This window comes from Falco naumanni, chromosome 8, assembly GCF_017639655.2.
Source record: "Falco naumanni isolate bFalNau1 chromosome 8, bFalNau1.pat, whole genome shotgun sequence".
In the NCBI taxonomy this organism is placed as follows: domain Eukaryota; kingdom Metazoa; phylum Chordata; class Aves; order Falconiformes; family Falconidae; genus Falco; species Falco naumanni.
In genome coordinates, this window is record NC_054061.1 from 20,124,465 (window position 1) to 20,148,551 (window position 24,087).

Here is a 24,087-nt window from a genome sequence, read left to right on the forward strand (position 1 = left end):
GCAGGGCTGGCCACAGGGCCCTTGATTGAGCCCGTGAAGGAACAGCATATCCCTAGGGAGAGAATGAGCCTGAACTGGGAGGTCTGGAGACCTGCAGTGTGGTGGGATCCTTGTGTAGGGATCTTCATGCGAGGCTGAGGCGCATGAGGCTGATGGATGTGCCAGGGTATCTGTGCTGGTGTGGGGATCAGCTGGACCCGGGATGCAGCAGGTAGCATACTGCATATGGGATGCATGTGGTGAGTGTTTCTGTGCTCTGTATGCTCCCTGCTTGTGCCCAGGTGCCGGGGTGATGGACTTATGGGTAACACAGCGCACAGCACATCCTGCTTCCTCTTGTCCCTGAGCATCACCACCCCAGGCTGGGATCCAGTGTGGGCCTTCGCCTCTCCTGCTCCTTGACAAAGTCTTTCTGTCCCCAAAGCCCAGGAGACCCCCTGACCTGTGCAGCAGCCTGTCAGCTGATTTGCGTGGTGCCACGCAGCTGAGTGGGCTCTTCCCACAAGCAGGAAGACCAGGGAGGCAGAGGAGAGCAGGCAGGGCTGTGTGGGCAGGGTGACAAGACAGCTTTGGGGCAGGCTTATGAGGAGCTGTGAGCAAGACATGCCCAGGGAGACTAGACTTTGCCCATCCTAGTAAACAAATAGCATCGATTGCTCCAAAGCAATAACTGACTCAGTCATCCGTTTCTCTTGCTAACAGACACAACCTGCAGGGCCCTGAACTTTTGTATGTTTATTTTAGGACAAAAGCATTAAAGGGAAAATATCAAACAACAAATAATCTACATGCATACTGGCTTCCCAGGCATTCTCTGGTCCACAGGGCATGCTGGCAGGTACAGCCTGTGCTGGGGAGCCCCAGATCAAGCCCACAGCAAGATTGTCTCTGGTCTGTCCACTTCTACTGTTCATCCAGCATCTCAAAGCAGAACAACCCAGTCTGGGTAGTTTCCTCCAGGAGGTGAAGCTTTCTTCAGACTGATTTGCTGCACTGGCCCTTGCATTTATTTTTCCCTTCCAGATGGGCCCTGTGGGTCCTGGAGACTTGAGAATTTGTGCAGCACCTTATTGTGCAGGGTGCCCTTTGAACATCTATAGCATCTCCACATAATCCTCTAAAATGTTCCTTTGTTAGTTGTCTTTCATGCCACACAATTGCCAGCGTGAGGCCAGTTAGAAAGGAATTAGAAAAGCCCTGTGTTGGTGGGCACTGTCTGAGGGGGGGAGTTTCAGCCTGGAGGGTTGCTCCCTTGGCCTCAAGCCTGCTGAGGTCACCAAAGTGCCCAGCTTGGGGTAGCAGCAGGACCACTGACCTGGCCCAGAGCTCACCAGCAGCCCACTGTCCCACCAGGAGCTCCAGCTTCAGCAGCAATTGCTCACGCTTGCAAACAGCCTTATTTCGTCTCCAGAGGAAACTCTTCAAAGCCACCCAAGCACTTTGATTTTGGAAAGGTTTTAATTCCTGTGAAGATAAGAAAAGCTCCCTTGGCATGGTGCAAGGGCCCCTGAGGGGCACTGCAGCCCACATTCGTGTGAGCCTGGCAAGTGAGGGGGTGAGAGAGCAAGGCAGGCAAACAAGTCCACGGCCACCGCCTGCAGCATGCGTCACTGGTGGCCTGGCACAGGGCGTGAGCTGGCCCTGCACTGCTAGAACTGGACCCTGCCCTCTGCTAGGGCTAGCAATGATGTGGGGTGACCCAGAGACAAGCTTAGCCCCTGGAAAATAGGGTGGCTACCTCCAGGCCAGAGCTTGCAAAGGGTGACAGGGAGATGTTTCCTTGCTGGAGTCTGGGAGGGGGGCAAGCAGCGTGCCTGGCGTGCCCTCTTGCAGAGGCGATGGTGCATTGGCCCAGGTGCTGTGCCCAGCTCTGGACTCCGCTGCCCAGGGGCTAGTTTTGGAAATGGGTGGAGTGTGCCTGGATTTAAGAGCTGTGAAATGAGAAAGTGCAAGGTGGGCACATCGATGGGATGGACTGAGAGCAAGGAGTGATGGGGTGTAAAGAGACACACAGGGACTGGAGAAGATAGGGACTAGGCTTTTGAGGTAGTCTGTGTCTTTCTAGGGAGTGATGGGGACAGTCACCAACATGGGGGGGATGTTTTTCCTGTTACCCCTCTCATGGCCAGAGCCTTGCCCTGGCCCTCCAACTCCATCCTGGCCCACAGTAATCAAGGCTTTAATGACAAAAGGCTTTGAGCTGTAGGATCTAGGGGCCAAAGAAGAAAAGGCAACCTTGGTGTCTGGGTCTTCTCCATAGCAAGAAGTAAAACCAGTGTCCTTAGACAATCTGGAGGGGAGGTTTGGATAATGAGATCCCATCCATCCATCCAAGGTCCCTGGCAAAACCACCATGACCTGGCCAGCAGGCAGCAAGGAAAGCCTTTCTGAAGTCATGGCATCCCAAGCCAGAGTATGGAGATGGCTCTCTGAGTCAGAGAGGTGTCACAGGCAGCTTTGGTAAGAGCCAGAGGAAAGTGAATTTGGTGCTGTGTGGCAAGAAACTGATCTCTCCCACCCAGCAAGCTCAGTGGCACTGTGCTTGAGACGTGAAAGCAATGTAAGTGGAACCAAGCATGGGAAGCGCCACTGGGGTTTGAGAGGGCTCTGTGTGCTGGACACATTTTGAAGGAGACGGGTAGAAGAGCAGAGAGAGGAAAAACACTGGAGAGTGTTGACCTGGGTCTCAGCGAGACATTTTTAGTGAACTTGATCGCATTATGTTGTGCTCGCAAAATTAAATCTCTTGGCGTGATTACAGCAGTGTCACTTGGACCTGGAGTGGGCTGAAAAGCTGCAGACAAAGGGTGTTGTGAAGTGGCGCAGGGAGCTGCTCGGTCCCTTGTAAGTGGTGAAAGGTGAAGGGGGCAGCGTGCTGGTGTCACCAGGGTGCTCCATGAGGAGAGACAGCAGATGGGGGACAGAGGATGCAAGATACACCCAGCACACAGGCTGCTGAAACACAAGGGGGAAGGGGACACTGCGCTCCACCTCCTGCTCCCCTACTCTGTGTAGGGGCTGCCCTGTGGGTTCAAAACCCATCAAGCTGAAGCAGGGCTGGTCCCAAGTGAAAGCCCAGCTGTTGGCCCTTGTACAAAACACACTCCACCTCAGTGGGGCCCCACAGATGGTTGTGATGGTGCAACTGTGGAAGGTGTAGGAGATATAGGGAGGACAGGGCAATTGTAACACCACTGCTCCACCACGTCAATACTGCAGGGACACCAGCACCAGATCCAGTGGTGATGTGCATGGTGCTTATCACCTTCTGGTCCATCTTGGGGATGTCAGAGAGTGCAAGTGCCTCATCAAGCACCAAGAGGCTCCTGAGCTGTCTGCGGCGGCAGTTTTAGTTGGGCTGAAGGGGCAGTTCCCAGGCTGGGCAGTGTGCTCCTCTTCCCTGCCCTTCCCTAGCAAAAGCTCTTTGTGACTCCATGCCTGCAGTATTAGTGCCCTGTGAGACACCAGGCAGACCCAGCTAAAGGGGTGCAGTTAAATCAGGGACTATTGAGTTTACGGATTGCATTGGTGGAGCAAAAGAGGGCAGGGTTAGGCAGGAGTGAACTGGAGAGATGCTGGGAGTGATGGAAGGAGCACAGGAGAGCCTGGGAGACCTGTCCTACTTTCTCAACAGTTAAGAGCCAGGGCGGGGGTCCCTCCTGATTTCTTGTCCTCAGGCCCCTTGGCATATGTTGTGGGAAGCTGCAGCAGGGATTTCTAGACCAGCATCCCTCCAGACTAGCCTGCAGTCTCTGTGGTGCCCTGTGCAAATGCTCTAGAGAAAGGTGCATGAACGCCCCAGGGCACAAGGCAGGCAGAGGAGGCCCTTGAGGGAGGTGCTTGCTCTTCGTTCTGCCAAGAAAAGCCCAGGGCAGAAACATTCATCTGTGCTGGCTGGCTGCCTGTACCCCCATCTCTTAACAACTAGGGGTTCAGCAGGGCTGGTTTGGGGGTATGGTGAGCTCCAAAGGACTGGAGCAGGCAAAGAGGTACTCTCTGAGCATCAGGACCTCTGGTCCCAAGGGCCTGAAGTTCCTTGCAGGAGCTTTGTCACAAAAGGTATTACAGAAAAGTCTTTCTGAGCTGGTTTGGGGTTTTTTTGGGGTGGTTTTTTTTTCAGTCTGAGTCAGGTATTTAAAACCCTATGAACCTTTCCATGCCCCTCCACCTATTTAGGAAAGTGGGAGGGGAGGAAGTGATACAACAGATCCCATAATACGTTTTTGTTTTGCAATTGCTATTGTTAGCATGGAAAAATTATAACCCAAACCAGCATCAATGGAAGGCAGCATGCCCAATCCCCACCGGTGCAACCAGCCCACTCACAGACGTGCTGGCTGGCTGCAGGGGACTGATGGCTATTTGGTCATTTTGGTGTTTTGCTTATGTTCCTTGTATTTCAGCCTGGTTTTCTAAGGAAATGAAGCAATTTTACCTCTTGGCTGATTTCACTAATGGGAGCAAGCTCTGCAGGATTTATGTTCTTTGTGGTGACCCCATAACTGGTGGGTTGCTGTGGGGAGGTGCAGAAGGTACCCTGGAAGAGGAAGAGGCACGACATGAGCAAATGGAAACCTCCTGCATGGCTGCCAGCATCTTCCCAGCACTGCAGTACCTCTGAGCCACGGTGCTGGTGGCAGGGGCCAGTTCTCAGTCAGGGGGCAGATCCTGATGTGCAGACATGCAGAAACACCAGGGATGGAGCTGCCCAGTGCTCCCACGGCATCTTCCTTGTCTGTGCACTAACAGCAGGCTCCCTTGCATACTTGAATGTGCTCCTTCCTCACAGCAATCCCCTCCTTGTTTATGCAGAGCATCCATGCCAGATGCAGCATCTTGGGGAAATGAAGAGGAAAGTGACTTTTTGGAGCGCAGGGACAAAGCTGCATGCCCTGGGCTGTTCTGGGTCTGACCTGCTGCTGTTAGTCAAATGAATCAAAAAAGAAATCCAGTATGGATTTTTAAAGCCAGAATAAAAGTTACTTAAAAGACTTCTAATGCTTTAGGTGGTAAATAGGTGCCAGCAACCTGGCAGAGTCTAAACCCCTCTGTCTGATAAGGGTCCTGCTGGCCCCGAGCCCCTGGGGTCTGCCCACAGCTTCATGGCAGCCCTGCTTGCTGCCAGCCCCTCCACCCTGGCTCCAAACTGTGCCTCCTGTTGCATGGGCAACAGAACTTGTGTGCCCATGAGGGGACCAGACCTACAAATAACCTGGCCTAGAAAAGGGAGCTGCTCAGGCGATGTGCACTCGTTTGAAGTGGCTGGATACGGCAGCTCAGGAACCCCTGCTCTATGAGATTTCTAATTACGTTTCTGCATAATTGTTTCAACCGTTTCCTTGCGCTGAAGCAAAGCTTATTGGTTTGTAATCCCTAGCACACCCCGGGGCCTTCTTTAAAATGTAGGCCCAGCATTTACTGCCCCCGGTCCAATAGTTGGAGGATGTGAATTTGTGTGTTATTGCTAAGAGCTTAGTCACTTTGTTTTTAGCTCTTTGAGGACTCCAGATGTGTCACCCGGGCTCGGGGATTTGCTACCTTTTGTGCATTCCAGCATCACGGCTTTGAATCCTTCATCTCTGTCTTTTGCTTCCTTGCCTGAGGAAGATGAGCTCAGGAACATGGCTCCCTGCTCCTGCACGAGGATTTCATTTTGGGATGCCTCAGTTTGGCCATGTGGTCCCACAGCTTCACCAACTTTCCTCCACAGCCCCATTCCCAGCAGGCTCCCCTGCGCATGCATCACATCGGCTCTGTGTGCTCTCAGCCATCTCTGCCTCCCAATTTCCATCCCACGTTTTACCCGCTGCGTTTTCTCTTTCTTTTTGTTAGCTCTCTGGAGGTTAATATCTATTTCCTCAACAGCATTTGGCTCAAACAATTTCATGCATCTGCCATAAAAACAATATGAACCTTCCCTGTTTCTCTTCCCAGTTGTCCCCAAAGCACTGCTAAGCAGGCGTGAGCCCGAGTCCCATCACATTGCACACTGGCACATTCGGGTCTCTGCCTTTCCCGCAGCTCTGCAGGGCCAGGGTTTAGCCTCCATCACCTCCACCCACCACTTCTAGGAGGTGTGCTGCAGTGAGAACTGCCCTTCCTTCATTCCCAGGTGGGGCAGCTTTAATCACCTGCCTCCATGTCTGCGGGCTTGCCCTGTGGGAATCACAGCATCCCCGCGAGGCAGCATCGGGCAAAGTCACAAGCAGGGACTGAGATTAAGCCCAGCTCTGGTTTGTGCCAGATTTCCAGGGCAGGACAGCCTAAACAGGGACCTCCATGGGAAGGGAAAGGGCATGCCACTCTGCTTAGGGCGAGGGCCTGGGTTCATGTTGATGCTAGGGCAAGCGTGAGCTTTGGGTATGCATAAATTATGTGCTCTGTGTGCTGAGGTGGCACGGCAAGGCTTGGGAAGTGGATGTGCAGGGGTGCATAGGTGGGGAAGGTAGTACCACCCGGTGTGGACAGCATTGGAGCAGCGAGCTGATACCCCAGCAGGAACAGCTCCCACAGCTGCTGTTTTCTCCCACCTCAACCTTCATTTCAGAGGTGCTGCCTCCTGCTCCACATGCCCTTCTGCAGACACCATGCCACGTACCCAGGGGACTACTCCCAGCAGGATTTTGTGATCTTTCCTTATGACTTCCCTATTTCTGTAAGCTTTTGTGGAGGGATGGGAAGTGCTGAGCTTCAGGACAATCTGCCAGCAGGCAGGAACCTGGGCAGGGTGGAGGGCTCCCAGGAAGAGAGACTGGCAGATTGCTTGCAGACCACTGGCATCCTCAGCCAGAGGAGAGGGACTTTGCGGACCATCAGTGTCTTGCCATGATTTGTGCTGATGAGCACCTGAGGGCCTGGCCCCACCTGCACAGTCCAGGTCAGCAATGAACTGTTGAACGCATGAGCTTCGTGCAGCCTCCCAGCCAGGATTTAGGAAAGCATCCCTGGCAGCCACCTGTGCCCTGGGGCATCACACCTGAGGAGACACAATATGTGATGGAGAAACAGAAAATTGGGAACGCATCTCCACCAAAGTCCCAATGAGGCTTGGGAAATCGGTGTCAAGAAGCCATGTGTGAAGTCCTGCAGCATCTTCCAAATAGCTTCTTCCACAAACCCCAAATTCTGGTGCTGCTGTCCACATTGGGATGGAGAAAGGCTATCTTGTGTTAAACCTGCTGTGGCTCTTGAGAAAAGAGAATGGAGCAGTTCTGAGGTCCAAGCAGCATCAGATCCAACAGGGCAGGAGCACCAAGGAAAGATTTGTGCCAACGCTACCAGCTTCACTGGCTCAGAGATGCTTCACGGTACTTGGTCTGGGGATTCAGGTACCTGGGCTGGAGCTCCTGGTGCACTCCACCATGGATAAAGCCTCTTGAGTGGCTCTGAAGTTGCTGATTTCCCCAGAGGAGCACTGAGCACCTCTGCCAGGATGCAGTCTTCCTTCGGTTGTGCTTGTAGCATCTCCAGACAGGGATCTCTTCTAAGAGACGAGGCCACCACGGGGTCCTTGCCGAGCTCCCAGGGCAGGACACACACGGCTGTGCCATGATGCTGCCCAGGCAAAGAAGAATAGCAGCAGCAGGCCTGTGCACAGTTATGCAGTAATATCCAAATCTGCTTACTGTCTGCCGCTGTGATTGAAGGAGTTTCTGTAATAATGTATTAGCTAAAGCTTCCAGATTATCCCAAAAACATCAGCCTTAACAAAGGGGTAATGCCTCTTTAATCCCCACATGATCCTGGTTCCCAGTCTCTGCAGGACATTAATTCACGGCTAATACACAGACTCCAGGCAGGCTGCTAATGTGGGCTGCATCTGAGGCCGGGTCCAGCCGGCCACACGCTGCTTCTGCCTCGCCAGGCCACCGCTCTGCTCCCCCTGCTCCCTGGGAGCAGTGGATATCTCCAGCCTGGCCCTGGTTTCTGAGCAAGGCTCCTGGCTTTGGCTGGCTGTGGCAGGTCTTAGGTGATACGGGATGCTCCTCTCTTCCCTGCACAGTGAGACAGCCAGGCACTCCACGCTGGATGTTGGACATTTGCTCCTCACCGCCACGTCCCTGGAGGAGGACAAGCCAGTGTAATCAGCTGCAGCTGGTTTTGTTGTATTTGGCAAACAGCTTCCTAGAGGCTTGCTGGCTGGAAATGCCATGGCCAAAGCTGCAGGGGGCTGCTGGGTGAGCATGGAAGGGTACATCCCTTCCTTGCAAGCACCAAGACTTCAGGGGGGCTTAGCCCTGGCCCCATCCCTTGTGCCAGAGAAGCTGCCCTGGGAGCTGGTTTTTGGAAAAGGACAGTGGAGGCTGCTGGCAGTCAACAGCCTCCTGATAGCCCAGCGAAGGCAGGGCTGCAGGTCCAAAACCCAATATGTGTGGATACCATCCAGGAAACAAGAGAAGACAGGAGCTGGATGGACAAACATATTAGCAGATGGTGACCACACGATGCCTGTCCCCTTCAGCAGGACCTCAAGAGCCAGTCTGCCCCACTAACAGGTTGTAAAACACCACAGGAATTGCTGTTGCCATCCTGGAGTGCTGCAGCCAGAGCTTCTGAGCCCTGGCTTGCAGCTGAGCCTCTGCTCCCACCCATTACCAGCTTAGCCACGTGCAGGATAAAGACAGTTCAAGAAGAGGTCCCTTGTGAAACAGCTTCTCAGCCTTCTCCTTCTGCACCCCAGTCTTGTTCTCCTCCAGGTCCAACTCCATGAGCAGAAGAAGGAGGTGTAACTTAAACTAATGATGATGATGATGGTCCAAAATTTGCTTTATCAGAGAAGATATTTGGGCCTGCAAAACTATGGTGGCAACATCTGGCTGGTTCCAGCCAATCCTTCAGAAAGCATTTTTACTCCATGACTCAGAAAGCTATCCCTTCCATCCTGATCTGCTAGGGGTGTGCATGTGGTGCTGGCTCTTTTGAAAATGTTTGATGGTGGGAGGGCAAGAAAGGAACCATGGGATTTTGTAGGTACGAGCCCTGGGTGGAGAATGCCCCTTCCACTGCCCAGCCTTCTGTGAGGCCTGGGACAAGGCGACAGTGTAAAGCACAAGACAAAAGGCTGACAACAACAACCCCTAACACAGCTGCTAAGGTGTCAGAGATGGTGCCTGTCTGGCCACACACATGTGGGATCCCTGGCCATGAGAACTTTGCCATGGTGCTCTCCATCCCACCAGTTGTTCCCTCATGTAACCAAATCCCAGGATCTGTGTCCACAGGCTGCTCCAGGAGCAGTCAAGAGTCCTGTCTTGGAGTTACCTGAGAATGTCACAAATTGTCTTCCAGAGGTGTCTGCCTCCCCTACAGCCTATAAAGGGACAACTCAGAGCAGACTCAACGGGGATGCAGTTTGAGCTGGGAGAAACGCATCCTACCCCATCTTCTGAGGCCAGTAGCCATCTGGGTGAGGACCTGAGCACAGTTCAGCTGCAACCTTTGGGCAGGCTTTTCTCAGTTTCCTCTTTTGATGTGTAAATCGGCAGCTACCTCAAAGAGCTTCGTGATGGCTGAATTCAGCAGCAGGTGCCTTTTACAGATTTTTTCTTTCTCGCCAATTACCTTTCTGGTATCCACGGTTACTGCATCATCCCGCATCAGGAAGGTTTCTCTGCCTGCTCGTCCATCACCCGGCACCCATGGGCATTCCTCCAGACCTAGTGCTGCAGGCACCCAGCTGCAACAAGAGCAGAAGACTAGAGGGGCCCTAGGAATATGATATCCCTTGGTTGCTCACAATGCCTGATGCCCCCGAGATGCAGCCTGCCTTTCTGGGAACATGCAGGCACCTATCCTGAGCATGTCTCTGCTTCTGCTGCTCCACTGTGTGCGTATAGACACTGGTGGTGTTGAGGTACCAGCAGTGGCTCAGCTCCTGAAGAAACACTGGCATGGATCCGTATGAAAGCATAAGCTCCCACTCGTATGGGGATATAATTTGGACATGCAGAAGCCAAATGCATTACTGTTTGGCAGAAATCTTGCCCTCCGTTCTTCCTAGGCAGTGTGAAGGTTCTCAGGTGGAGCAGTGCAGTTGTGAGACTCCACCTTTGAACCTGGGCTCCTGCTACAGCTGGTGGTGTAGGCACAAGCCAGGAGCTGTCACTGGTCGTACTTGGAGCCTGGTGCAGCCAGGACCTGAAACGAGGCCTCCCATGGCATCGGGACCTGCAGTGAGTGAGTCACCTCTTGTCTGCTCTCTGCCGTGCAGGTACTGGAGAGGCTGCTGCAACAGGTCCTTTCTAAGGAGGCTGCCCAAGAGTTGTGTCACTGCAGGGAAGATACCTGTGAGCTTGCACACACAGGCAGGTGTACGTGCATTCACACAGATGTGCACGTATGTGCAAGCACACATCTTATTGTGGGGTGAGCAACAGAAGGTCCAAGGCAGCAAAACAGCCAAGACACCCTCCTGTTCAGCTCTGGGAGATGTCTCCAAGGTTCATCTTGGCATCTGCTTTCCCAGCCTCTGTTTTCTCCCCTGTGTTTGATTTCCACACATTTCCCGCAGCCAGTACTCTCATGAGCACCAGTTAATGCTCCCCCTGCCTCTGATCTGGGTTTCTAATGCCAGCACAAGGAGCTGCAGCAGCAAACCTGGGCCGATGCCAGCTTCTGAAAGTCTGGCTCTGACACACCACACCTCAGCGTGCTCACAGGGAATCAGCCCCTGCAATCAGGTTGGAGGAGAAGGAGATGGGGGGGAGCAGGATGTGTCCATGTGGTCAGCGGAGCCAGAGGTGTGACACCCATGCAAGAAGGAGCCAAGGCCGGCAGAGAAGCTGGACTCAGCCTCCGCACCACGCTGCAGAGTGCAGGGCTTGCCTACAGCCCGGCAGCCTGGCCCTGCACCAGGACCACTGGTGCAGCCAGCAGCCTGCATGCACTCCACGTGCAGGCGCAGTGCTCCCGCTCGGGTTCCCAGCATGATGCTACGCCTGGCCCCATGCCCCAGAGCTGCCTCCAGCAGGGCTCTCCCCCACACCAGCGAATGTGTGATCCTTGCAGCGAGGACTTCATGTGCCAGGGAGGCTCCAGCAATCTGCAGAGGTTTGGGAAAGGCACAGGACTCCTTGCAGAGAACTACCCTGACAGGTTGGATAGCATTTTCCTGCAGGGCACCATTTCACAGCTACAAGGTGTTTTCTCCCTGGAGACACCTGTGCACACAGGCAGGCACAGAGGAGCAGGACAGGCAGGCAGGGATCTTGGATGCAGGCCTGGGAATAACAGGAGCCGAGCCAAGGGGCTGGCATGAGAAAAAACGTGCCCAACCTGGGCATAGACACACGGAAGCTAGAAAGAGGAGGCAGCTCTTGCCTGATTAAAGATGGCATCTCCCAGGGGTGTGGGGAAGCAAGACACCCAAATGCTGTCACATAGAGCTTGAGCATGGCTTCAATAGTGGCGTAAACACAGATGGATTTGTGACCCTGGGACTTCACCTGTGCTTCTATCTACAGCTTATGACCAGCTGACTTGGGTCTCTTGCATTTCCAACCAAGACATCCAGCTTCCCTATGACATGGGGAGAGTCAACTGGACCTTTGGGCACGGGAGCAGGGAGAGCCTGTGTAACCGCTGCCCCAGCACGCAGGGGCTTGGGGGTTAGTGGTGGTACCTTTAGCACGTTTCAGCTCCATGCCATCACTCCTGCCATGTAAGCAGCCTGCTACCCTAATTACAAATACTTTAACGACAAATAAATGCCACATACCGCCCACAGCAAGAGGGAGTGGAAAGCTAAAAATACCCTCCCCTTACGGCTGCCAGCAAACCCCAGCGGGCCACCTGCTAGCGGAGAGCCAGAACCACCCAGAGCAGAGACAGGCACCCACCACACGCTAAGGAATATAAATGAGTCTTGCGGCGTGACCTGGTGCTGCCGGCGTGGGCTCCATGGCGCAGCCCTCGCAGCGGAGATGAGTGCCCAAGAAGCTCAGCCCAGCTGGCAGCTCGGCGCTGCCTCCAGACACAGTGGGAGGTGTAGCTCTGGGGGAGACAGGCTAGGAAAATACTAGAGGGTTGGTATCTTTCCCTGCCTTCTCCCCAGGGCAGCAGAGAAACTGCCAGACCTGGGAGAAATGCATCAGCAAGGACATGGGGCTGATGGCAGTGGGGCTAGGGAGCTAGGGGTGGACACTATAAGTGGGGGGACATGGCTGGTGGGATAGGGGCATTGCAGCGGTGGCTTGCAGCAGTGGCATCGCTGTGGGGTTGATGTAACGATGTTTGCTCTGTTGATGCAGACTGTTCTGCACTGGAGGCAGATGAATACAGCACCAGCAGTGATGGAGGTGTAGGGATAAGGATGGTGGAGAGATGCTCCTGATTCTGCAACACCTTGGACAATGTGTCTCCAGTTCTAGATGGTAGAGATGTCACCTTCCCACCAGCCACTGCAGGGAAGGGAACTGGTGGTCTGTGGACACCCGTGAATCAGGGAGGCACAGGCAGCACTCCCATCCCCAGAAAGATTCTGCAAACTCATCCCCCCACCCCTCCTCCTTTGACCAGCACTCATCAAAGTGCCCATAAAGAGCAAGGTTTGCTCCCTGCTTTTAAAGCTCCTGGACTCTCGGGGATGGCCAACACAGACTACAATTCCTCTGATCTCTGGGTAGGCAGCACCTCAAGAGCTGTGGGAAGCATGAAGGCTGGGTATGCTGGAGTGGCTCCCTTCAGCTCCCCTTGCTCAGGTAAACACCTGAGACCTCAGGGAATGGATCTGAGGGGGAGCAATGGGCCACATGCTGCCTCTCATCCAACAAAATGGAAACAAGAGGTCCTGGAGGACACATCACAGTGTAAAGAGCATGAAACCAGAAAACATCATGCAGCTCCCTGCCTGCCTAGCTCTGGAGAGATCTGCCCACTCAGCCCAAATGATGAGAGATGAAAAAGGAGCAAACCAGAAGAGCTTTGTCTCTGTTCCAATCCATCAGAGATTTGAAACTTGACAACAATGCAGGAGAGATTTTCACCCTATTGTTACAGATTATCAGTGCATGAAAATGCCTGCCACACTTCGCACCAGACCCACAGAGCAAACCTGCTCTGAATGCCCACGTGGAGAAAATGCAAGCAAGCCCCAGTGAGCAGCATGCATACCGTCAGCACCAGAAAGCCCATGGCTTCCTGCAGCAGCACCAGACCACCAAATGAATGGGACCCAGAGCCCCTTGGAAAGCTGCAGGCAGGCTCTTGCTCAGGATGGCTTTGCTTGGCTTCATTTCACTCCCCCAGTGTGACCCCTCTTCCCTATACATCCTCCATGGATTCAGGCTTTCATGTCCTGCTGCCTGTTTTTGTGAGACCTGGTGGCCCACGCAAGATCACCCCATCCTCTAACAGGACAGGCAATTTGCCCAGGCGATGTCAAGCCTGGAGGACCCCACATTTCCCACAGAAGAGGAATTTAGCTAGAGACAAAACCGACATAGTGACGCTCAGCCAGTGGCAGTCCTCAAGACACAGGAAGCCACAGAGGAGCTGCATTGCAAGGAACTGAGTCATGCAGTCTTGCTATCTCATGTCAAAAAAAAAAAAAAAAAAAAAAAAAGAGCAAGAGCAAGGACTAGGTTTTCCCTTCTTTCACACAGTGATGATGCTGGAGGTGTGTTGGTGGCATGGTAGGGACCAGCCTGACTCCTTCTGGGGCAAAGCTCAAAAGCCTGTAAGAGCCTCATCTTGCTATGTGTAGGTTTTCTCACCTGCACAGGGTTTCCTTGCCGGGTACAGAGCAGCAAGATGCTTTCTGCCAGTATCTGCTCTGGGATCAGGGTGGCTGCACATAATGGGTGCCACATTACAGGCTATGAGCTGTTATTATGGCATGTTTATTCAATCAATCAGTAGTTGAATAGCTGGGGTTAAGAAAGGCTCTGATTCACACCGGGGTGGGCTAATTTGAGGACAGTGTTTCCTGCCCCTGCTCCACCCTCTGCCTGGGCTGCCAGACTTGTTGCACTGCTGGTGAAGCAGCCACTGAACCTCTGTGGCAGAAGATGGACACTGCAAACATGCTGGGCAGTGATTTACAGCCGCACGGCAGCTGCAGGGTCACCCCACAGCGGCAGTGGGAGCACCCATGAGACCAGGAATGGTGGTCACAGCAGGGGGTGTCACACCTACCAGCCCAAGGTGGTCCCCTCCACCCATGAATCCACCCCCGCACCCTGAAATTCTCTTGCTGGAAACTTCCCCAGAGGATGTGGAGACCAGCAAAAGTGCTGTTTGTTGCTATGCCACATTTTCATCAGTGGTCTGGAAGTAAATCTAAGATCTTGCTGCTAATATTTGCAGCTGACACACGAGCCTGGCAGAGCAGTAAATAGTGATGAAGAGACAGCAGTCTTCAGACCAGCACAGGCCAATCCAACCATCCTATTTAATACAACCAGCTGAGAGTTATAACTAGGAACAAGCAGTGCAGGCTGTTCCTGCCAAACTGAGGCTTGTGTTTTGAAAAGAAATATGCGGGAGCCATAGCAAGTGAGCATTAGCATCCCTACAAGCACTGAGGAAAGGGCAGCTGTGATCCTGAGCAGAGAAGGAGAGATGTGCTACATGATGTACACATGATGTACACTTCTTTGCCATGGATGTGCAAAGAAGTACTAGGCCTCAGCCCCTGCCTGAGGAGGCACGTAGGGTTTGCAGCATTAGCTCTTGGCTTTCTCAAAGTTGCACCTAGATCCATGCCAATGAACCCCTCTGCCTGGCTACAGATAGTCAAGCCACAGAGAAAGACAAGGCAGGTGTTTGCAGGAGCAAACAGGACCTGGCAGCGCAGCCCTGGCTAAGGAGCATGCACAGTCCTGCAGCCTGCTGATGAGCGAGGCACGGCACAGATTGAGCCATGCAGCTGATGTGAGATGCAGTGCCTTGTGCACCATGGATTTCCCTCTCAGCTCCCTTGCACCCCAGGCAGGAGGCTCCTGCCCTCCCTGTGTTTCTGAGGCTGAAGCACTGGCCAGGCCCTGGCTGCTAAGATGCATTTAAGTTCCCATGAAAAACAGATAAATGTGTCCTGAAGACTTAGAAAGCTATGGGAGCAGTGAGGGGTTGTTGCTGCTGAATATATCCCTAGGGAAAAGATGGCAGAAATACTCCCATCTGCAGAGAATGCCCATCTCCCTCAAGAATAGACCGTCTCACTCCCTCCTTGTGCTGGCACTGGTCACGGGGAGGCTGCGAAGCAGAGAGCTCAGCAAGCTATCCAGCTAGGAAGTGATACAGCAAAGAAAAAAAAAAAAAAGAGAAAAGGAGCCTTTTTTCATCAAACTGACTCATGTCTGGATTGTCATGAATTGGGGTGGCAGGACCATGCAGCTAGGGATGGGGTGGCAGAGCACCTCTGCCTCTCCTGGTGCCCCAGCTGGCTTGGGCAGACTGCACTGGTGCAATTGCCTCTGGGAGGTGACCCTGTGTCCCCATGTGTGTCCTGCCTGCACTGGCACCGATGTCAGCTCAGGGCACCCTGCCTCGCGTCCCCTTGCTCCTGCCCCAGTGCCACCCAGCATTTCTGGCACAGCCATGCAGACTGACAGTGGGAGTCAGATCCAGATCCAGGAGCTAATTCAGGCTAAAAATAGCCCTTCCTTTTGCCATACATATACATATATTTTAACCTGGCTTAGTTCTGCAAGGTAGCTCCCTGCATCACCCCCAGCCCAGTGGCCTGACAAGCTCAAGGAGCGTACAACCAGGAATGGGAGAGCCCAACACTGTCTCAGCACTGCCCCAGTTGCCCCCTCTGCCCAGTATGCCACCACTGCCAGCGGAGTGAGCAAGGCTAGCAGTGGGGAGAGAGCCCTACAGCACATGGGACCCACAAAATCACGCAGCCTCTGTAGTCAAAGTAAGAATCCCCCTTGCAGTCGACCACTCGGTCTCCTCCAGGCAGCACTCTGTGGTGGAGGTAAGCTGCATTCAGCCCAGGAGCGTGTCCCCATGCTCACTTGCACACAGGTTTAAAGAGGGTGACAAACAGCCTCTGCTTTCTCACATTTGCCTTTGGGAGAGCAGGCGTGTGCACAGAGCCATGTAGGAGAGCTAAGAGGAGCAGGTGAACAGGGATGGAGAAATTTGCATCTGCTAACGTGCCTGAGTTCTGCACAGCCTCCCAAGGTGGACTGCAGCCCTACGCCGAGCAGGGCTCCCACCTCACCCACCACTCCTGCCTGGCACCTTGCTTGCTTTTCCACCCTGCCTTCTGCCCACCCTGGCTTTCTGCCCTTTCCTGCTCCAGCCGGTTCCCAGGGCTGCATCCATGCAAAAGCATCCTTCCCTCTGCTCCCCAGCCCTGGGCTGGCCTCCTGCCTAGCCATAGCAGCTCCCCACCCTGCTACCAGTAAAGCAGAGAGTGCTGGGATCCCTGCCAGACCCCCGTCTCCTGCATTTCAGCTTCCAGCTAAATGTCAGAAACGTGATCTCTCAAGCCTGCTAGGTTATGGGGAGGAATGTTTTCTCCCACTGCCCCACACTGCTGCCCACAGCTATGGCAGTGGGGCAGCTGGTGTGGTCCATGCCTCACTGTGAGGTACATTGCCAGTGGTCCCACTGCCAGAACATCTGGACCTCTTCTCTGCCCCTGCCTGAGAACTTTCTGGTGAACCAAAACCCACCAGAGCCTCTTGAGATTCAGAGCTGAATAAAACTCCTTGACAGGCACCAGCAGGTTGGGGGATGCCAAGGGAAGCAGTTCATACTTCAGAAGCACTGGGGGGGAGTGGGGCAGGATCCTAAAAATGTCTGACAAGACCTGAGATCATACCCAAGCCAGGAGACTCCCCTGCTCCTTGTCTAACCTTTCTTTGGGCAAATTGATGGTGGTCATCTCCCCCTTTGGAAAATCACTAACTGGACAAGTAATGCCCAGGTTGTGGGTGACTTGGCTGGGAGCATGGGGCGCAGGCACCATGAGGTGCTCAGACCCCCTCCCCACACCCCACTGCCCTCTGCTGACTCCCAGGCTGTGGTCCCAGGGAACCCAGTGGGAAGTTGGATGCTACATGGACCTGGGGACAGAGCACAGCATCACTGGTGACTCCCACCACAGTGCCCACGTACCTGTGGGTGCCACGGGGACACCTGCGGGAGCTCCTCTGGCTGCCATCCTCTTCCTCAGCCGACATGGAAGAAGCAGCAGCATGAAGTGGAGGACCAGTCACCACCAACCACACTCTGGCAGGGGACTCTATCAGGCTGAGTCACGGAAACCTTCATCCAAAGGACATGTCCTCCTCTTGCACACCTGCTGTGCCAAGGGGGTTTCTATGTTTTCTGCCCATTTGCTGCTGCCAGCTGGGCAGTGCCATGTTCTGCAGTTCAGCAGGGCTTGACCAGCCTTCAGAGACATTTGAGTGATGCCCCTTCCCAACCCTGCTGCTGCCTGCCACCAACATACACTGCAGCAGGCTCCACAAGGGCATGGGACAAGTGACCCACCAGTTCTGCACTGGGAGACAAAGCAACAGGAAGGGTGGGCATGAATGGTCCCTGGGTTTTAACAGCAGTGTTTGCACTCACTGGCATAAGAGCCTTTCATCGTAAAGCTTGCAAAAAGCAGTGTAAAGCATGCAAAAACATTGGAAAATGTCCTGTTTTCAAAAATCAGCTATGCAAAAGACAAGAAACTCAAACTTAAAGGCTCTGCTTCCAAACCTCCTTCCTCCACCTAGGAATAGGAAAACAAGGGTTAGTACAAGCCGCTCTGGTCTGACACTTGCACGTGTCAAGCTAAGCCACTGTTGGCAAGGCAGGGTGGTACTGAAAGCTGGGCACACCTTGCTGACATTGCCCGAAAGGGCTGTGTTACCCCTCAAGAGACCAAAGGAGACAAGATCCTGCCCTGTGGCCATCCCTTGGATGCAGCATTGCAGCTAGGCTGTGTGTACATGCTGCTGGTTTCGCAACATGGCATATCACCTGGCCTGGTGCTCACACAGCAGTGGGATCCAGGACTATTGCCAAAAGCTGCATCTTCCTCTGCTTGATGAAGGACACAAAGTCCACATGAGCCCTGGTTAGCTCCCCACAGCACATCCCATTCGTTCATGGACAGCAAAGCCAGAGCCGCCTGGTGTGAGAGCAACATTATCTGAACACCAAGGCAGCAGCAGCAACACTCACCAGGTCCCCGGAGTGCCCGGTCCCCAGCTAGGCTCACCAGAGCAGACTTGTCACCTCTGACATGCTCAACCGCCCTGCTCTGCATGGCCACACCACACGGGTCCAGGCTGTGGGATGTATGGGGCCCAAGTATTTTTATCCTCTGCATGTGTGTGAGTCACTCATTTGTCTCTCTTCAATATTAAACCATTCCAGCACAGCGCGAGCTCGGGGGGGGGCGGGGGGAGTGAGCAGCAGAAAAGGATTTAAAATAAAGCTCTCCTTACAGGCTGGAGGAGGGGAAAGGATGAAAACCATCTCTGCTTACACCAGCCCCCAGGCAGTAGCACCCCCCCAACCCCGACCCACCCAGCCCTCCCTCCTCTGCAGATGCTCTCCAGCTCAACCCCAGACCTGCAGATCTCCTTTCTCCAGGCACAGCCGGTCCTCAGCACAGCTGGGTTCTCTCCCAAATAAGGGACTGGGAAGGGGCTGGCCCTTAGCAGGAGCTGGGCACTGACACGTGGCCAGAGGACACCTGAAGTCCCAGGTCGCTGAGTCTGCCCTGGGGTCTGAGTGTGGCTCTACCCAAAGCAGCATTTACACATTTTCTTTGCAAAGGAGAAAATTTCTCTGCACGCAGGTTATCCCTCTGCAAAATGCCAGTGGCTGGTAGACTCACAGCATGTGCTTTTCTGTATGTGTGCTGGTGTGTGCCTCTCCCTCAGTGCATGCAGTCACATCTCTGCAAGTGTGAATTTACACGTGCAACTTCCCTTGGTGGGCACACCTGCACACACAGGTATGCTGGGGTCTGTGTGTGGTACTGTTGCCAGCACCAGGCAAGGTCGGCCCTGGCTCTGCCCAGCCAAACCTTTGAAGAGGCAGATCCTTCCTCCTCTCTACCAACCTGTGCCAGGGGAAGAAGTTTTTCCTTACAGCCAGCACAAGCCGCTGAGATGCAGCCTCTGGCTGCCTGGGATGCCATCTGCCACCACAGAGGGGTTCACCTCCAGCATCTTTGCCACTTTAGGTTGTTGCATGCTGCTGTTAGCTACCTCCTGATCAGCTAAACCAGACCAAATCCCACAGCCTCGCCTCGTGCAGCATGGGTTGTAGGTCAAGAAGAGCTTATAGCCCCTTGCAGGGTGTTACCTGTGTGGCAGCAAGGGCAGAAAAGACGGTGATGGGACCCCAGCAAAGAGCTTTGTGTCCACCCGAGATGGTAACGACAGATGTGACTTCGGGATCTTGGCTGCAGGCAAGGAGCAGAGGTTTGGGGGCTGCTTCATTCCCCACAGCCCTCCAGGCTCTAGTGCTGCTGACCCAGGAGCATTAGCCATCAGGAGCTGTGGGGCAGGGGTCCTGTGCACCCCCCTCACTCGCCACAGCCTCTCGCCTGCCCTCAACCATGCTGCTGGTGGGGCTTTGCCAGGAATGGAGCCAAGTCCTCTGTCGCTGGATCAATTCAGTGATCTGGGCTGCAGTATAACGTGGCAAGCAGATATATTGGCAGAGAATGAGAGCTCAGATGTGGGAGCTCAGAAACCATCCCTGGCACTGCAATCATGACATAGGGCTGCCTGCCATTGCACCCTGTTACGTGGAGCATCATACCCAGCCAGACACCCAGGGCCGAAGTCTCCAGCTGCTGTTCATTGGCTTTTCCAGCTTCTAGCCTTGGGTGGGTTTTGCAGTTTTAGGTTCACTCCTGCTCTGATAGACTCAAGGGAAACAGTTCCTCTGGTCCTGCTTCCAGCCCCACTGAGCTCCTTGTACTGAACTCCAGTGGTTCCTGCCCCAAAACAGTATTTCAGAGGAGGAACTGGAGTCCTGTGGATGGCTTGGGGAGCAAGGGAATCACAGGAGCACCTCAGCTCACTCGGAAACCAGTCAGAGAGAGCACGTGATGTGCCAGGGAGCCTTGAGTGGCAGGAGGTGATCGTGGGATGCAGGCACCAGCTCTGCCCAATGCAGCATCCTGGCCATGGAGGGCCGCAGGAGCTGTTGCACTGACACTGCTGGTTTGTGGTGCCAGGGTGGTGCAGAGGGTCCCAGGGCCAGAAGCTGCTGGCCAGTGTGTCAGGGATGAGAGGTCCCTGCTGGGCATGGGGACTTGGGGACAGCTCGTAACATTGTTTTTTCACATTTCCCTGCTCTCCAAGGACTCTCCACATGTTGTCTCTGTTCCCTGCCTGCTGCATGGGTCCCTGAGCCAAGGCTGTGCAGGAATGTGGAGAAGGCAGCTGAGCTGTGTGGCTGGGGAAGATGAGATCAGGCCAGGCTTGGGCGCAGTTGGCATGATTCAGAGTAAATTTGCACCCCCCCTGAGGGGCTAGGCACAGTGTGTCTTCTGCAGCTTTGTTCATGGCCCCGATGCTCTGGGCATGGACCCATGAGCACCAGCAGCCCACAGAGGTGGGAATGTGAGTTTGGGGCATCCCCAGAGCCCTCCCAGCCAGTTGAGGGACCAAGTCCTTTTGACTCAGTGCTTGTTTGCTGTGTGGCACCACTGAGCAACTCTGCATCCTGCAGCACCCCCCACAACACTCCTAATCGCCCTAATCCTTTGAAACAAAGTATTAATCCCGCGGAGCTCAGTAAAGCAGAGCGGCGTTACTGCGCCGTGCTATGGCTAAACAGCGCTCTAATCCCAGAACAAACTGCTCTAATCCTGGCGCAAGGCTCCCTGCCCCCCGCCTGCCAGCAGATCTGTAACCGATCTGCACCATGGGTCAGGGATGCGGCTTGGGGCACTGATGGACCAGGGCCACCCTCATCTGTCACTCCAGGGATGCTGTGGCCATCAGGGAGGGCTCAGGATGATGGGGTGTCCCCATGCACCGGTGTGGATGCACTGGCTGAGGGGAACAGGGATGGGGATATCTGAGGTGATGATGCTGGGGCTGGGGCTGAGGCAGCCAGGCACCTGAGCCCTCTCCCTTCCATGCCGGACAGCTCTTGGCAAGGGCTGCACTGGGCTCCTGCCCACCCCATCAATTGGCTTCAGCAATATTTAAAGCTCCCGTTTAATTTCCAAATGGAGAGGAGTGGTTTCCACTTGTCTGGCTGGCTGTGAGCGTTTCCAGGTCTGCTGGGCTCCAGCACACATGCCTGCACCAGCATTGATGGGGAGGTAGGCAGGGAGGGAGGACAGCACCTGGTGGGGGTGACGGGGGTGTCAAGGTGCCCAAAACACAATCCTTGCTTTCACAGTGCATCTAGCTGTGCCTTGCTGGGATGAGGCAGCTCAGAGCAGCACAGGGCGTGAGCAGTGCCGATGCTGGGAGCTGCAGAGCCTGAGCTGGCCAAGCCACGCATGCCTGGCAGCCTGCCCATGGGGCCATTTCAGTGCACAGGCAGACGGGGAGGGCTCTGCAAGCGGTAATTGCCTCCCTCTCCCCACCAGGCAGGAGGAAGACGATTCCCCCAGGGCTTTGCACCCTCCCCTGCCACTTCTCAGCTCATTTCTGCAGCACCAGGGAGCAGTCCGGCAGTGGCAGCTACTGGCCTTCCCAGTGCCTCAGCCCCTCCAGCCCCATAGCAGCACCCAGGTCTCAATGCTTGGCAGCAGGTCCCGCAGAGACATCAGTCACATGAACTTTCCCAGAGCAAGGAAGCACCAAGGCTTGTACCACATGTTGCAAATCCCCAGCTGAGCATCTTCCTCAGTGAGTGGTGCCTGCTGGCATTTCAGGGATGCTAGTCCCAGGTCCCATCCCTACCAGCCTGCAGGTGAAATTACTTCATCCCAACTGGACAGTGGCAAGAACAGCTCCCCCAGGAGCAGTCTTCATACCTTGGTCCATAAAGTGCTCTGGCCAGTGTGATATGGAGCCTGTTTGTATAAATCTGTTCCCCTAATAGCCTTTGAAACCCGCACATGCAGTTAAAATACTGGCTGAAATATTTATTGACTCAATTTTCAACTAACATAAACTCTGTGCTTACTAAGTGAAAAAAAAAAATCACTCTCGTTTTCCGTGAATCCCAGAAATGCAAATACAGCAGTCAGTGCCAGGCAGGCTGGGTCACCATCTGCCCCAGGGCTGCTGCTGACCAGGAGCCAGCCCCAAGCCCCCCCCCCCCCCCCCCCCCCTCGGGCTGAGGGCTGCACGGAGGAGATGCTCTGCGCTTTTGCACTGCCGCTGCCAGCTTCTGGCTCCCACTGGTGCCTGTGGCCTCGACGGGCTGTGCGTGCTGGCCTCCATCCCTGCTTTCTACCTGGGTACATCTGCTCCTTGCACAAGGGGTCTTTGTTTGCTCCCCCAGTGCTGGTTTAGCAGCTTCTTTGGACCTTTCCTTTGCAAACATTCAATCCATGCATGTGTCTGCAGCCTGCTCCACCCGGGCTCGGCCCCTGGCAGCACGGATGGTCCCTGGGAGCCGAACTCTGCAGTGAGGAGCCTTTGTCTTCCTCGCGGGGGAGCGGGAGGGGGGAAAAGATTTGCAATGAAAACGGAGTGGTTGCTATTTGAATATCCCCAGCAAAAGAGCCATTAGCACTAATAACAGCTTTCAGCACAGTGCAGAGGGCACTTCCCATCCACAGCCTCAGAGCACTTTGCGCTGAGCCATTTCTCTATTACATGAGATACGAGGAGCCCAGAGAAGCACCTCATCCGGGAGCGCTGGCTGGTGTAGGGATGCCAAGGCTGCTACTTCCACTGCCCTTCCAGTACTGCCAGGGGCTGAAACGGGAAAACCAGGGGCTGGGACTCAGCTCCCTGCCCCATGGTCATGGCTCTGGGCCAGCCAGTCCTCCAGCATAGGTGGCACTTCACTTGTCCTCTCCACTGAGAACTTTCTGTCACCCCAAAAAGGTCTCTCAGGGATTCTGGGGTCAGAGATGGGTTGCACAGTTCATCCTGCAAGTTCTTCCCTCAGCTCCTAAAGGTAACCTGGCCTGTGGACAGAGAGAGTGCAGAGGGGCACCTGCCAGCCCAGAGATGCCAGCAGAGCTTAGCAAGGGCCAGGACCTCATGCCACCCAGTGCCGAAGGATCCATGGAGTGGGAGAGAAACAGGCAGGGAGCTGATGTGGTGTGAGCTTCCCTCACCGCAGTACAAGGGCAGGGGCCTGTGGGGAGATTTTCCAGGCAAAAACCGCAGGTCTGAAGCTGAGATCTTTCTGTAACGGAGCTGAGCTGAGAGCACCACACTGAGAGGGGCTGGGGAGACAAGCTCTGACAGGCTCCAGCGATAAGCAGGAATTAGAAATGCATTAGAAGCGGCTTCAAAGCCCTCCAGATCGGAGCAGCACATCTGATGCTGCAAATGCTCTCTGCTGAAAGGCAGGCAAAACAGGCAGTCACATGGGCTCTCCCAGCTCTGTGTCCCCAGGGTGACATGGGCTTACCAGCCACCACGCTGCTGGCTGGCCAGTATCAAGACTGTGCACCCACCCTGGTCCCTGGATGCCCCAACACAAGTGCCACATCCTGGGAAAGATCCATGCTTGCCAGCACCCACAGGCACAGGTGCCAGGGGATTGGACCTGCCTCTGCACCCAGCTCCTTGCAGGTTTGCTTGGATGCAGGTCTGATGAGGACACTCCTGGTAAGTCATCCTTGGGTGCTGGGGAAGATCAGATCTGGGGGTTGCACACAGGGTTAGTGACCTGAGGATGCAGCTAGGAGCAGGTCAGTTCTCCTGGGGATGCTGCTGTTGGGGCAGTGGGGGCCCCAATGGGAAGGCGACAGATGATGCCCGCCCAAGTGGCTGGTGCTGGTCCCTCACCACACACAGCTGGGCTTGCTCATGGGGTTGAGTTTGTCTGGCTTTCTGACATGCAGGGTACAGCTTTGCTGGGCTTATCCCTCCAGTCCTGCTCTTCCAGCCAGGTGTTGAGGTAGGCAATGCTCCTTGTGGCATTGGCCCGGGGAGGGGATGTGTTTGGCTGGCAGGTGCACCCTCTCCAGAGCAGACATCTCAGCTTTGTTTAGGAATGAAGCTTCCCCTCCCTCCTCGGAGC